The sequence below is a fragment of the Lissotriton vulgaris genome, unplaced genomic scaffold (assembly GCF_964263255.1).
Source record: "Lissotriton vulgaris unplaced genomic scaffold, aLisVul1.2 SCAFFOLD_480, whole genome shotgun sequence".
In the NCBI taxonomy this organism is placed as follows: Eukaryota; Metazoa; Chordata; class Amphibia; order Caudata; family Salamandridae; genus Lissotriton; species Lissotriton vulgaris.
The window spans coordinates 1,059,859-1,075,000 of record NW_028240796.1 but is presented as its reverse complement, the minus strand read 5'-3'; positions in this window follow the sequence as shown (position 1 = coordinate 1,075,000).

Here is a 15,142-nt window from a genome sequence, read left to right as displayed (position 1 = left end):
ATACAGACAGCATATTGTTTTGGATTGTTGTAGCTTTCAACTAGAAAACTGTACTAATCTATTGATACTGCAAAAAGCTGCAGAGATCTGATTAGCAGTAATGTTTGTACCCAGTCTTATACTCCATTTCTCTGCCAGTTTCACACAGACATCAGAGATTGAGACATCTGTAGCCCTCACTAATTAATGAATTTTGATCTTAGCCGAGTAAAAACAATTCCAAATATCTGAATCTGAGATCTTCCTCAAATTCATACTGCGTATAAAATAATCTCGAATTTGCAAATATTTAAACCGCATAGCTTCAGTCAAATCATAAAGGATCTTCAATATCTCAAAATCCATAAAACTATTGTTACCATAAAGGTCCCCCTAGGTTTTTAATCCAGAAATAGGCCAGATATTGCAAGCCCCATCGTGAAAAATTTCAGGAAGTCCTGGTTTTCCCCACAAAGGAAGTTTAGTATGAAAAAGCGTAGTCCTACATATAGTGAGGATCGAAAACCACATTTTGACACTCTCTCTTGCGGTCTTAAATTTGACCCTTTTAAAGTAATTGGGGTCATTCACTTTAGCTAAGAACATTTTGGAGTCCTCTCCTAACATAAATTTGTAAAAATAATACTGGTTATTTGAATTAAGTAAGCTACGGAGAAGACCAAGGAAAGCTGCAGAAAAATATAACCTGAAATCAAGAAAGTTAAGCCCCCCTGCTTTACAGAAGCTTGAGCAGACCAATTGATCGACAGACTTTTTTATACCCCTAAATATAGCTACTAAAGATCCCGTCTAACTTTTTGAAAAAAGGATTGTTTACATGTAATGGGATGGATTCGAATAAATAAAGAAATTTAGGGAGTAGCTTCCTTTTAATTAGATTAATCCGTCCAATAAAATGAAGCGGCACCTTATGCAATTTTTTTAGCATACAACAGTTTCTTTAAGCAAGATCTCATAATTGAGTGCAACTATTTCACTTATTTTAGGAGAAATATTAACACCTAAGTATGTAGCCGTTCTACATACCCCTTGTCCTTGGGCCTGGATTTGAAATTCATTAATATCTGTGTTTTATTGATGTTTAATTTGTATCCGGACACCGCCCCAAACCTGTAAGCTTCCTCGGTTATTCCATGTAGAGCTTCTACCACGTCCTTAGAAATATCGCAATATCATCAGTATAAGCTGTGGTTTTTAAAGAGTTCAGGCCAAAATCAAAAGGGGCTATTCAAGATTGAGTGTGTGAGGCAAAAAGAAACAGTTCCATAGTCAGTGCAAACAGCAAGGGTGAAAGAGGGCACCCTTGCTGAGTACCCCGAGATATTATAAAACTAGAAGATGTCATCCCTGCATAGCTAATTTTAGCAGTTGGATGATAATATAGAGCTTGTATCCAACTTAAATATTGGCCTTTAAAACCAAGGGCTGTCAATGTTGCCCAGAGATAATCCCACCCCACTCGGTCGAAAGCTTTTTCAGCATCCAACAATATCATACCGAGTGAGGTCAAATTTATCTCTGCAACGTCGAATGCTGTTATAGCCATATTTACATGAGCTGTTGTGTCTCTGCCCATGACAAAGTCGTGCTGTTGAAGGTTTACGAAATGTAGGATAAATGGCGCTAGCCGTGTGGCTAAAACTTTAGCAAACACTGTTGCGTCAGTATTTATGAGTGAGATGGGTCTGAATGACCCACACTCGTTTTTTGAAAAAATACAATCATTGTAGTGTTCCACCAATTAGGGGCTTTTCCGCCTACGCCAATTGAGCTAATTACTTGACTAAAAAGTGGGAGTAGTTTGTCAGTACAAAGTTTGTATAGTTCTAATGGTAGCGTGTCTTCCCCAGCAGCTTTGCCCGATGCGAATGCAGCAATTGCAGATCTAATCTCAGCCGTGGTTATATTCTCTGTCAGAATGTCAAAACCCTCTATTTCTCTATTCTTTATTGTATTAGCATCCAAATATCTATGTATGTTGTTTATAGTAGTATGGCTTTCTGGAGTGTACAGGGTACTGTAATAATTGACAAATTGCTCCAATATCTGTATAGGTTGACTATATATCAGATTATTAGGTCCCTTAATTTTCTTTATCAGTGTTTTATTATTGTCATCTGCGGTTTTATATGCTAAAATTTTACCAATTTTAACCCCGCTCTCGTACTGAGATAGATGATATTTATGCAATTTTTGTACTGATTTTTTCTATAAATTTGGCTTTCAGAGCAGATTTAGAATTCACCAACTTATAACCCAATTCAACTGCATTTTTTAGACCCTGACATAAAGCCTCCGATAATTGATTTTCCAGTAATAATATATTAGTGATCATTATTTCGGTTGCTTTCTTACGTTCTTGATTTTGACTCCAGACAAACTGTTGCGTAAACGCCCTTATACTGGCCTTACAGACATCCCAAACCATAGTAGGTAAAGCAGAATTGATATTTATTTTAATGAACTCTATCAGATGTTTCTTAAGTTGTGAAATAAACTCTTGGTTTGATAATAGATATCTAGGGAATGAAAATAGCCTTGTGCCCTGCCTTTTTTTGTGAGATGTTAAAGGAGATAAGAATTGGGTTGTGGTCAGAAGTGAAACTTGGGCATATCTCCATGCTGCTGGTTTCTAAGATCTTATCTGAAACCCAAACCATGTTGATACGTGTACACAGCTTATGTGGTGCAGAATAATAAGTATACCCTGCTACATTAGGATGTATTATTTGCCATGCATCCTTTATGTTATGTATGCATCCCAATTCTATAATGGCGGCTCGTGTCCTGCGTATCCATTGAAAAGCTCCCCGTCTAGTGGTATCTACGTCATAATTCATTATGCAATTAAAATTCCCCATAATTATGCGCTCTCCTTCCCATTCCAACAATTCCATGGTCAACCGATCAATATTAGAAGGATCATCTGTATTCGGTCCATAAATGACACTAAATACATAGTTACAATTTTCCAAAACTAGTTGACAGATAGCCCATCTTCCCCGTTATCAATTGCAGTTTTGACAACTTCTGCTCTAAATTGTTTCTGTTTCAAAATAGCAATCCCTCGTATTGAGACATTCACAGCTGAGCAAACTATTACATCATAGCCTAATTGCCCCAGTAGCTTTCGGTCTTTATGGCAAATTTGAGTCTCAGATAGTTGAGCTATTTGAGGGTTATACATTCTTAGCTCCTCATAGACTAGTCGTCACTTATTTCTACTATTAAGACCTGCTACATTCCATGCCAGACATCTCACTCAATACATCCCTTTGATATGTTGTACCCTTCCATTCTAACCATACGTATAACTGTCTCCCTATTACCAAGTTTTACAAATCTCATTCTCATGCTGTTAGTTTTAAAGTTTTCCCCCCTCAGAAAACCAACCCGCCCTGCACCTATCCACCCCATACCCCACCCCCTTTTCTCTTGGGGAGGATACCCCTCCATACCCTGCTGCCGCTGACTAGGCAGCACTGCAGAGTAACAGCATCGGAGGTCTCCCCGGCATCCCGACATAAATGCAAGAAGGAAGAAAAGTTATTGTAATTATACACAGCTAAAAAAGAAATACCATATTAACTACGAAAGAACCTGACCTAAAAGTCTAAGAGTAGTAGAAAAAAAGGGCAAATATAGAACAAATCAGATCCTATTAGATAAGCCCTTCATAAAGTTGCCTGTATTAACATTGAGTTGCGAAGTACTTAATCTCAAACAAGTTGAGCAGAGATCTTCACCACCCCACCATGACTTCAAGATGCTAATTTAGAGAGTGCCTGCTCCGCTTCCTTGTCATCCGTAAAAAAATATGTATGGCCGCCTTTTGCTACTTTTAGACGCATGGGTTGTTGAAGGAAGGCTTGCCCCCCCAAGACATAAACGGATCTATAAGCTGACGCAGCTTCCAACGTCTTTCCATCGTTGCTTTACTTAAATCGGATCGCACAAAAAAGGAGACAGATTCTATTGTAACCGGGGAATTAGGTCTAGCTTTCAGTGAGACTGCCTGTCTCAATAAAAAAATCCTAAAATAAATCAAAAACGGGAGAGGAAATTGGACCCCCTTGTTTCTCTAATTAAGCGGTAGTCTATGGACCCTTTGGAGTTGTGAGTCCCAGTCCCAATCAGACAAATCCGGAAGGCCTTCTGGAGCAGTTGGACTACATATGCCTATGGATCTGCCTCTTCAGAGCCTTCTGTTATTCCAAAGAGTCTAAGGATTTGTCTCCTTTGCCGGTTCTCCATGTCCTCCAGCTTAATTTGTAAGCTCCCAATCTGTGCCTGATGTGTATTTGCCAAAGTCTCTGTGCGGGAAGACATCTCCTCAACCCCCACCACACTTTGTTGCAGTTCTTCAATGTCCTGGGTAATTCCACCCAGTTTGCCAGCTATCTCCTGTAAGGAATTGTGCATTTTACTATTATCTTCCCTAAGCTCCAAGAAGTGTTGTTGCACTTCTTGTTGATGGTCAGTCAGTGTCTGTAATATCAGACTAATAGGAGCAATAGCACTGGTTGTACTGTTTGTAGGCAAGATTAAAAGTAGGGTGGCCACTTGGGTTGAATCAGAGGTTGAGCTATAGTTGTTTACCCCTAGCGTAGTTGCTGCTGCTACTATTACTGCTGTCATAGTCCTAGATGCAACTATAGATTGATTCCCCTCTGACAAAACTGATGTTGTACCTACATGCACGGTAGGTGGAGAAGGTACAGAAGGTAGACGAGGTATGTTAGAGCCATTAGGCAAGGGGAGGCCTTTCAAATAGTCTCCCTCCGTAGGGCTAGTGCTGGAGAGGCGTAGTGCCATGTTCTTGACCCCACCTATTGCTTGGATCCATTTACGAAGAGGACTTTTATCCACAATAAGTTTCCCCAGTAATGTTGAGGTAGAGACAGAGTTATTAACAATGCTGAGATTTTTCCCTTTCTTTAATTTGTTCTTCGCTTTGATCTTCCCCTTCTTACAGCCGGAAGACCTACCTGCATCTCCCGGGGAGGTAGACAAATCTTCCACCTCTTCAGTAAATTCCTCATAATCATCGTTAGAACATACCTCGCCCCCTTCACCAGTAGCATTGATCATCTCACCTGTAGCCGGGGTTACTCTCCATGCCGTTGAATGCACTCCTGAATTATCACCCTCAGCCTCAGTGAGGGATAGCACAGGAGGGCACTCCAGATTAAATGTTTTTAAAGTCTCTGTCTGATCTGTTTCCAGAGGAGATTCCGATAGTGACTTATCTAACTTGTCTAATGGCTCTGTATACATTTCTGTCAGTTCAGTGACTCCCAAGTCATGATATTCATTGTTTCAGAAATTTCCGAGTTTCCGGGTTCTTTCTGAATCCCTCAGGTTTACATCGCCCGTTTTGGTTGTTTTATCGCCTATGGTGAACTTCAAAGTATTGGGCGCTTCTGAATGCTTAGCTAGTCGAATACTAGGATTAGGGCGATTGCTTGTAAGCTGAGTCGGGGTAGAAACACTGTTGCAAATCTTCACAGGGGTGATTACTAAATTTATAGAATCATCAAAGTGTTTATTATCGGCAACATTGTTTCCTGCAGTGAACTTTCCACCATTGGCAGCCAAAGAGTCATTTGAAGCAAGAAATAACGAAGCACGGATCAGCTGCTTACCAGACGGCTGGTTGGATTTTTCCCCAGAGGTGGTGGTGCCGTTCCTGCCTTTACCGTTGTTGCCATTGCCATGATGTCCGCTCCTTCAATAGCAGACGCTGGCTCAGCTGTAACGGCATTTCTCCCGCTCAAGTCCCCCTGAAAGCATTCTTGGGCGCCATCCTAGTTTGTGGCGCTGGAGGCACTGGAGACAGTGGGGTCGTGTCAGAAAACGTTGCCAGCGTTGCCAAAGCTGTTGGAGCTGCTGAGGAGACCGACAGCGCTAGACCCGGCCAGCCGATCCCCAGCCAACCGAGCAACCGCGGCATCGACAAACGAGCAGCCTGCAACAGCCACTCGAGTCCGCCTCCATGGAAGCGCAGCATCTACCGTGAGAGCACAGACACACAAGGCGAAAGTAAGTATTTCTGTTTTCTTCCTCTTTTTCCTTTGAGAGTTTAAATTGCGGTTATGAATGTAGAGCTGTCGCTAGAAAATCCTGTCTCCACATCTCTCAAGGGAGCGGGGGACCTCCGACAAGCTGCAGCTCCGCGGCAGCTCAACCATCTTTCTCCTCCCCCCCCTAAAGCTCCAGATTATGCTAAGCAATTCATTGTGCAGACTGATGCCTCTGAACATGAGATAGGAGTGGCCCTATGACAAATAAATGACCACGGTAAAGACCCGCCTGTTTCTTTCATCAGTAGAAGGCTACTCCCCATGGAACAGCATTGGAGTACCATTGAGATGGAAGCCTTGGTTGTGGACTGGTCCCTGAAGAAGCTGAGGCCAAACCTGTTTAGCTCTCACTTCATTGTTAAAACTTACCACAGGCCTGTCAGATGGTTAACGAAGATGAAATGTGGGAATTCTAAACTGATCAGGTGTTCATTATCCACACAGGGAATGGGCTTTGAAGTGGAGCACAGACCTGGGATAGACTTTCCAGGCTCTTCCACTTAGATAATGAAGGCTCACTGGGGGTAGGTTAGTCCCAACCTCTTTTGTTTGGGAAGGGTCATGTAGAAAATGCCTCTTTTGGCATAGTTATCCCTACTTTTTGCCTGATGTCTGATGTAATTTCAAACTGTAAGTGCACTAGGTCCTGCTTACCAGGTCCCCAGTGTAAGATATCATTCCACAAAACGGTGCCATGATTGGCACAACTTCATTGGCCTCTGTAAGTCCATAATATATGGTACCCCTGGTACCCAGGGTATGGGTTCTGAGAAGGGTCCTTTGGGGATGCAGCACTGGTTATGCCACCCCAGGTAGAGTACATACTCAACGTTTTACTCACAATGCACCCTGCCCTATGGACAAACTAGGTAGTATATTGACTCATATGTAATAAAGAGTGAGTTCAAGACTTGGCAATGGGTTTATATTGCAATATTAAGTTGGCAGTTTAACACTTCATTCAGGCTGCAATGGGGCATGTTTTAAGGGGCTAATTAGGTAGTAGTATTTAATCTACATGCCAGGGTTAAATAGTATCCCCAATTTCTAGGGACTGATACATAATTTAAATATGCGAATTAGGTGTAAGCCAATTTTACCATGATTTACAGAGTAAACACAAGCACTTTAGCACTTAGTAGCAGTAGTAAAGTGCGGTGTCATATGGCCAACAAAAACAAATTTAGCAATTAAGAGGATGAAGGTAAAAATCTGGGAGGAAGACCACCCTAGGCTTGACTGGTCTAACAGACTCTTTTAGGTCCTCTTGATACTAAAAAAGAAAGTGGTATACTCCTGGCAGCAATCTGCTTCAATGGAGAGAAGGCTTTTAATTGAGTGAGTTGGCTAATTATAAAAGAGAACTGTGGAGAAAATTGGCATCTCAAAACATATTACTGATCTGATTAGTACCATGTACCAAAGTGACTGGTCATGTTTTCAGCTAATGAAATTCTGTCCAAAAGAATAATTTGCAGAGTGTTATTTGCCAGAGTTGTCCACCTTCTCCTCCTTCATTCATCAAGATTGGTATGCATGGACACATTATGAAGTGAGGCATTAAATAGTTGAGTAATTATTAATTCCTCTAAATCTGCTTTCAGTTTTCCAACATTAAGTAATTTACATTCTGGGGTTTGTGTTAAATCTATTTTACTCAAACTCTTTTCTGGAGATCCAGAGTCAGAATCTGCACCAGTTAGAGTTTTACATGACAAACTTTGATTAAAAGTTAAGTCAGGCATCATCATTTTCTCTCGATGTATTTCAGTCAAGTCTGAATAAAAATTTTCTGTCACTTTCTGTATTTTTGAATTTAATGGAATAGTTAAAGCTGAATGTCTAATTCCTTTTTGATCAAATACCGGAAGAACAGGTCCAATCGTTACAGGTACTGTTACTGCTTCCATGCTTTTAGTTAATTGCTGTATTAATTCATTTGCAAAACATATATATTCTGAGGTATCTGCTAATGGTAATTCCTCATACTTTCTGCTCTGATTCTACTTCTTGGGGTTTCATTTCTCTGAACTGGAGTTTCAGTAAAATTCCTTTTTTCTAGAACTATGTCCTGTTTCTACTCTTTCAGGTGTTTTTCTAACATTCTGATTTATTTCAGGGGATGCCTCATCAATAATTTCTCTTTGTGGGGCACTTGGAGAAGTCCATGTACAAACTGGTTGATAAGGTGGGGGTTTCTTAGTATAAATGTCCTCTAATACCGCATCCTCTGAATCACTTTCTTCACTAATTCTATTTGTCTTTTTGGTACACTTTCGTCCAATTACTTCATCAATTAGTCTCACTGGATACAAGCCATCACACATGTCTGCACTTCTCTATCGACGCATTCTATCCTGATGTGTTTCTCTATCAAGACCTAATCTTGTTGCTCTCGATACTCCTCTGCTCTCTCACTCTAATTCATGCATTTCATCTTCCCATTCAACTAAAGCTTCAAATTGAGTAGGTCTAGGCCTTGGTACAAGCTTCATCATTGTTTCTCTTAAGTTTTTCAAAACCGCTATGTTAAATGATCCATCTTCTGGCCATGCTAACACACCATCATTTTCAGTATATTTCATCCAATTCTCAATCCAAAGACAGGTATGATAACCATATTCACCCAACATATAAGCTGCAGGTGTTTTGTACTTATGAATTAATCTTCCGCCTCGCGTCGAAATTTCTTTATCAGGTTTAAATTTATTTATCAATTTCTGAAACCATGAAAGCTTCTTTTTCTCTTTCATAAAATAATAATCCATGTTTTTAAACCCTTTCCCTTACTTCGGAAAAGGTCGTAACAACTTCCTTGTTATTCTGTAACACCAACCAATCCGTGCGCGAAACTCACCAACAAACCAATCAGGTTAAGCTTCGTTACTATTTGCTCAACCAATAGAGTTACTGTTTTTCAGAATGAGCCAATCAGCTGCGCGAGTACTGTGACGTATGTTAACCAATCACAGCATGACTCTAGTGACGTATGCTAGCGCTGCAGCTTCTCTGTCTCTCGCTCCTTAAACTGACCCCTCCTTTACAAAAAAATTTCACAGCGCCATATTTACAAAACTTTCAATTGAATCCTGTTAATAATTCCACAAAAAAACAAAAACATTTGTATGTTTCGCTAAAATAAAGTGATAGTTTTCCCAAACATCCAAGTATTCTTTTTGCGTGAAATAGACAACGCTATTTTCCCAGAATATATAAATTCGTCGATTAAGTAAGGCTACTTTACCCTTCTAGCAGGTAATAACGAATTTGTTTCTCTCTAAATGCACATACAGAGATTTTTACACCTCCTTAGAGACAATTTAGAGTTTAACTCGATCGTAAATTACAAATTCATTTACACTCATTCATACGGAAAAATTCCTAACCATGCATTCATAAATCTTCAGTAGGACTTTAACCCACCAATAGAAATCCCCACTCGCTAGTAAGATAGACACTTCCTTACCATTCACTCAAGTTTAGATAGATTCTACTACTATTTTCACAGTGAGTTTTAAAACAGGACATAAGTCCCTGTACTCAAAAGTTACGATTTCATAGACAATCCTCACTATACATTCTTCCTTACACACCTAAAATCCTAAACTTGTGCTGTACGACCACAACACTAGTGATATAGAATAATACCACTATTTTGAAACAGAACAAATGCACTGTGTAACTTCACCTGTCACACTTCTCATGCCGGCACAATACCTAGGAATTTTCACACTGCTGGAAAAAACCTTTCGACTACATATAACAACTAGACAAACTTAAAATGTTTTAGACATCAATCCTATGTAATTACCATGTAGCATGCTAGTTACCATAGAAACCGTAACTGTGCTACCAAGTAATTGATCCAGCGCTCCTATTGAAAAACTGTCTCATAAACACTACCTAGCACCTCAATACTCACCATTAATCACAAAACTCATATAAAGGCCCATAATACCAATGAGACAATTTCTGAGCAACTGAATCAAGTGGTCTGATTAATAAATTTACTCTCTTATTATTTACACCATTATATACAACTGCAGTTCATCATCTTTACCATGGTTTAAAACAGTTACTATTTATTAAGCAGAGCACTAAGGCGATTGGATCAACTAATGATAACTAGACCACAAATAAACAAGACCAGCTTGTCTTCTTCAAATCTAATTGTATTAGCTTTTATTTTTCATAAAGAAAAAGGCAATAACGTTATGAATCTTAATTTCAAATGCAATCAAGAAAGCAGCATTTTAATAAGGAAATTAATTAAAACTGACACATAAAAGTAAGTTCAGAATCATGAAATATTTAACAAAATAACAGTTCCCATTCCCTAAATCTATTTCCCTATCTATTTCTTGCTTCAGTTAAAAAGGAAAAATCATTTAAAGTCTGCTGTCCTTACATGCGCCAAAGGTCCATCAGCATGTCTCAACACACAGGAATCGGAAAGTAAGAGTTTTTTCCTTGCTCATAGTGTCAGACTTTATACCTTTCTCTCTAGCTAAACTTTCTACATTTTACATTCTTTTCGACAAATCCATGATCCTCATTGGCTGTCCAGTGTCAGTCCATGATTAAAAATGATTATGTCACCATCGACTCTTGACCAAGTCCGAGCTTCATATAAGGCCCATTGTCTTTCATTTCCACGTCTTCGATTTCCTCAAGAATGATACTTTACTCAAGCCTCGGACGTTTACTTCCTAACTTTGGTAGTGACATCAAATTCCTGTCCTTGAGCTATCTCTTTACGAGCACGTTCAACGCGACCACTGAGTTGTTCTTTAATTCACAGTGTCATCGCAGTAAATAAAATGTTCACTGCTGCGCATGTGCAATTGTTCCACTCTGGACAAGGTTTCGCGTCTGCAGCTCTGTCAGCCATGTTTTCAGAACCAACTTTAGGCCTCACTTTGGAAACTATTATTAAACAAACACAAGACATCAATTAATTAGAGAATTGAGACCCATGCTGTTACCCTCCCCCTTTACTAATTAATCCTGTTAATTATGTTACCTAGCAGAAGCACATAAAGGCAGCATTATAGTTACTTTTCCTTTTCAAACTGCAGGAACTCCATGAGCTTTTTATCACAGAGAGACATAACATAAGCACATAAAATAGGCACATGCCATTAATTCAACTGCCCCGTTTAATACTGACAAAGACAATAGACAAGATTAGTTTATTATTTTTCTTTGCGTATACAACAAAAAGGCACATTAGTAATGATGAATGAATTCTCTAACTAAGTTTATTAATAATTTCACCACATGCTTATTAATTTGATTACTTTGTTATGAGAGATTAACTTCACCAGATTGAACAAAATGTTGTTCTTTACCTTGCTCCATCAGTTGCAAACCTTTGACTTGGTACATTACACTCCTATCATACTGCACTGAGCAGTCCACTCATCTGTAGATCAAACCCCTTTTTCTCTGTGATACAGCAAGATGGCTTTTGGAAATGGGGTTTCTGGTTGGCGCGGGTATGCACCTATGCCAGGCAGAACCCACTACTCTAGTCAGGGTAAGGGAGTTAAGGACCCAAAGTAATCCCTCCTTTGTAGGTTGGCAGAGCACTCAGGCTTATCCCAGAGGCAATGTGTAAAGGGTTTTCACAACACATACACCCCCCAGTGACACACAATAAACACCATAAAAGATACTCCCCACACAGTTATATAAAAATATCACTTTATATTATATGTAAAACAGATTATACCACAATCACATAAATCACTTAGCCAACTAGGCAATTATCATAAGAACACATAGATCATAAATCACTTGGCTAACTAGGCAATCGTCATGACACCACATGTAGTGCACTTAAATAAATGGTTGAACATGTCATAACAGAACATCATGAAAAACCACTACTGTGCATGCCGTCCAGTTCCTAAAAATAATACTCATTCTGTTCACTTCACAAGGATTCAAGCGACTTATATCCTGACATCAGGGCATGGGATGCCAAAGTTAGGTTACACCTAAATCACTACCCATTATTGCACAGGGATCGCCAGGGAATTTCCAGCTCTGTAGTTAGAACCCGCAGGCCACAGGAGCACCTGTGCACCTATTATGGGTTTTATGGTAATTCTGCAGTAACTGCATGTTTAGAAAACACAATGGGGGTTCTCTGTCGAGGTTTATCCCATGTGGCCGGAACCTATCAATGCCCCAAAGGTAGGTGATCAATGACAGAGGGAAAAAAGGGGTATTCACTGCCCAACTTTTCCGGGAGACCTCACTGGATCCCCTGCTTGTAGGGAAACAAAACGTAATTGTTTGTGAGTGCACCGAACAACTGCTGGCAAAGGTGGCCTTTTCAACAGGGGGAATCTGCCAGTGCCACTGCTCAGATAGGGGTTCGCCTGTAAGCAGCTTACCAGAGCTCATGTGGCTCCGTTCAGCAGTGGCAGGGTTGGGGGCGAGACCTTGGTGGTGCTGTGGGATGGCCACTTCTCCCTCTCCGTGCCGCAGGAGCCTCCGCGATACTACTCAAGTAATCAACCTAATTGACCAAAGACCTTTTGATCCCAGTACCCAAAGACTAGTAACATGTGACATTGTGTCACTTTATACTAGTATTCCACAATTGGATGCGATTGCTGTAATGGAGAAGGCCCTAGATACTAGGACCGCGCCAGTCCCAGTGCCAACCAACTTTATTCTGGAATTATTGGAGCTCGTTATGATGAGGAATTTTTTTATGTTCCAAAATGAATTCTTCCTCCAAACAAAAGGTGTAGCGATGGGGGCTACTTTTGCCCCCAATCTGGCAGTGCTTTTCATGGATGATTTTGAGAATAGATTTATCTTTAGTGACACTAACCCATTTGGAAGCCAAATGGCACTGTGGGTCCGGTATATAGACGATGTGCTGTGCATTTGGAATGGTACACAGCCTGACCTCACATTATTCCACACTTGGCTGAATGGCAACAGCACTGATATCCAGTTCACTCTGGAATCCAGCAGTGAGAAAATTCTTTTTCTGGATATTATGATTTATGTTGACCAAGAAACAAATCTTTTACAAACTACACTTTTCCAGAAACCATCTTTTGGAATATAGTAGCCATCACCCGAGAGGTTTGAGGGATAACCTACCTGTTGGTCAGTTTTTTCGGATCTGCCGTAATTGTTCAGATAAAGAGAATTATATGACCGAGTCACAAGACCTCTCGAATCGCCTTCTAGAACGTGGGTACCCAGGACGTTTGGTGAAGCGTGCGCGTAAGAGGGCATGGTACAGTCCACGTGATATATTGTTAACACCGGAGGCTAAACCACACGTAGCCTTTGAGCGTCTTATCTGTGTGACAACTTTTTCAACCCGGAGTAATGACATCAAAAAAATCATCAATAAGCATTGGGGTTTAGTGGCGGATGATATTGGACATAAGGCCCTCCCTCTACACTCCTTTAAGAGGGCGCGCAATATCAAAGATGAGGTAGTTCAGTCATTTTTAACCATACCTCAAACTCCAACAATTCATTCCCTGTGGAATCTTCCACCAATTTAGGGCCACACCAGATGCGGGACATGTGCTGCATGTCCAACAACGATCCAGACAAAGGAATTTTCATACAGAGGCAGGTCCTTTACACTAAGATCACACACAAACTGCAACACGTCAAACGTAATTTATGTGATCAAATGTCCGTGTGATCTAGCATATGTGGGACAGACTCAACAGAAAGTAAAGGCTCGGATCCTGCAACATGGCAGCAGGATTAGGTGTAACGTACGTGGGGCCCCTTTGGTAGACCACTGCACCAGACATGGCCATACACCTGATGCCCTAGAATGGCTTGTCTTAGAGAAGATAGTTCTAGGCCCAAGGGGTGGTGACATTACACACATTCTCACACTCAGGGAATCCAAATGGATGACGATTCTAGATACTATCTATGATGGGTTGAATGAAGCTGATAGCAGCTATGCACAATTGGCTAGGTTTGGGGGCTGAGTCTAGAATGCATGACTTTCACCCTCCTGTGTGAGAGGTGCGTCTCACTAGACTTTGGATATGATATGTAGGATACCCGGTTGTGTGTAATGATGAACGCTGCTTCACCCTCCTGTGTGAGAGGTGTGTGGCTGACCTAGAAATTTGAGATATTGAATTGTGCTATTTATATATGTTGCCAATTTACGATCATCTGAAATATAATAATGAGTGCATTGACTGGTGTTAGATATGACTTTTGTAATACCCGGTGGTACGTAGTGAGGAATGCTGCTTCACCCTCCTGTGTGAGAGGTGTGTGGCTGATTTTGAAACTTGAGATATCGAATGTTGCCACTTCTGTATGAGCCCGGTCTACTTCTAACTTATCAACATCGGACTTATAATAATGAGCGTATAGATTGTGCGTAGGTGATACGTCATTATTTGCCATACTGTAGCTATTGTCACACCGCTTTTGATTAATTCCTAAATACATTTTTCAAAAAGTCTTTACGACTGATTTAAAATGTCTCCCATCTCTTTTAAATAATTTGAAACATCTTCCATCTACAGAGATGTAGCGTGTGTATAGATTGTGCTTGGGAGGTACATTACTATTGGCCGTATTATAGCCACTGCCACATCGTGTGTAATTCAGTCCTAAATATAATTTTTTGAAAATCTCCATGATCCAATTAAAATAATTTCCATGGAGGCGCTAGGGGGCGCACAGCGGAATGGCTGGGTAAGACCGCAGCTCCGCCGGACGGCTTAGAACGCGATGCCTAGGGCCGTTCAAATGCCCTGAAACGCACTCCCCGAGCACCGTCCCATGTGTGCGAACATCATCTGCACATAATGGTGTGAAAATCGGACGGTGGCGGTCAAAAAAACAGCAAGGAAACAGTGAAGTTAGCTCCGCGACTGGGAGCGGACAAAATGGCGGTCATCGCTTCACCCTTTCAGCCAGCTGCACTGACGGAGGAATAAGCGCAGCGAACATCCTGGTCGGGACCGTTGGGGTAGCCGGAGATTAACGCCGACTGCGGGAGCGGAGCGCTACCGGGCTGGAAGCGGTGAGTGCCA